Source organism: Homarus americanus, unplaced genomic scaffold (genome assembly GCF_018991925.1).
Source record: "Homarus americanus isolate GMGI-L3 unplaced genomic scaffold, GMGI_Hamer_2.0 scaffold16388, whole genome shotgun sequence".
In the NCBI taxonomy this organism is placed as follows: domain Eukaryota; kingdom Metazoa; phylum Arthropoda; class Malacostraca; order Decapoda; family Nephropidae; genus Homarus; species Homarus americanus.
The window spans coordinates 101,067-102,815 of NW_024749286.1; positions in this window are offsets into that span (position 1 = coordinate 101,067).

Here is a 1,749-nt window from a genome sequence, read left to right on the forward strand (position 1 = left end):
CGAAATCAGGATGGCCGGCCTAGGGCCACCTAAGCGTGAATTTGTTTTAGGTGTAGAAGCTGCAGCCAACACAACAACCACACCTGAGTTAACAGGATTGCATGACCCAGTGTCAAGGAATAGTCCAGAAGGACAACTCGCTGCTTGCACTGGCTAACCATTACCCCAGGAACACGATCCGCAAATCGATTAACATCAGGTTCCCAAATACTGCTGGGTAGACAGAGGCAAATGGCGTAAAAGAAACTTGCCCATAGTTTCACCTGCTGAGGATCGAACTAGGGTCCGCTGGTTGCGAGACGAGGAGGCTACTAAATACACTAATACACCTGTATATCAACAAAAGTCTTTTTTTATTTTTATTTTTCTTTAAGCATAAAATGAGAGAGAGAGAGTCTAGGAATGTCTCTGGAAACAGTTAACAAATATGGTAACTGAATCAACACTTACAGCACCATTAATATAAAGGTTCACTCGGCTTAAACTGCCTGAATCAATTAAAACTTGTATGTTGCTTCAATCACAAGATAACCTGACCTAACATAACCTGACCTAACCTTTGACCGACATTGATGAAACAAGCTCATTTGACTATACACCTTGCCTTTAGTTCACTTATAAGTTTTAAGTGCAAATAAATTAAAGAATAAAGAACAGCAAATCCCATAACAGTACAAAGCCTAGTTCTCGACAAACAAACAAACAAACAAACAAACAAACAAACTAACTAACTAATTAACTAACTAAATAAATAAATAAATACTGCCTACGTTCCATACATCTCAGGAAGCGAGAGTAGCGTACAGTCAGTGGCTTAATCTAAATGTTCCCAGGAATATACGAAGCATAGCAATACAGGTACAAACTAAACATATTTTATACGGTACAGTTACAGTAATCCCAGGGTAGTTACAGTATTATATAGCTGCCTGAACCTCGATATTACAAGAAATGTACACGGCTTAAATCTGTAATATTAACTGAACTGTACCGTATGTATTAAGTTACAGTTATTCATACATGGCAACATTATCTTGGTCTATAGTTACAGATAGTCCTAATATGGCAACAGTAATTCCTAATATGGCAACAGTAATTCCTAATATGGCAACAGTAATTCCTAACATGGCAACAGTAATTCCTAATATGGCAACAGTAATTCCTAACATGGCAACAGTAATTCCTAACATGGCAACAATAATTCCTAACATGGCAACAGTAATTCCTAACATGGCAACAATATTTTCGTCTTGTAACCTTAATCTAAATATGAATAAAAAATAAGATTATAACTGCTGAACCAACTAGGATATACCAGCACGGATCTATATAGTAATTCCCGAGTGACTATAACAGAGTCGGTGCCTTAAATTACTGGTTATTAACACTAATGTATGTAAAAGCTAATTATCCTGGTCATTTGCATAGAGTTACGTCATCACACTGCGTCACAATCACCACACACACACACACACACACCTAGTACAGACTGTGTTAATGATCTTGATAACTAGGTATAGATATGTCGTAATGGTAGATAAAAGGTCATTATTGAATTTGGTGGAACCGACTGAGTACTCGGTGAAATAACAAAAAAAAAAAACTTTAGTGAAAACCCAAAACGAGATTATGGGAAAATAATTATAATGTTGAGAATCCTATTTGAAGTTTTGAGAATAAATAAATAAATATATAATAAAAAAACTACAATGAATAAGTTCCCCATTGACGTATTCTACGACCATGACT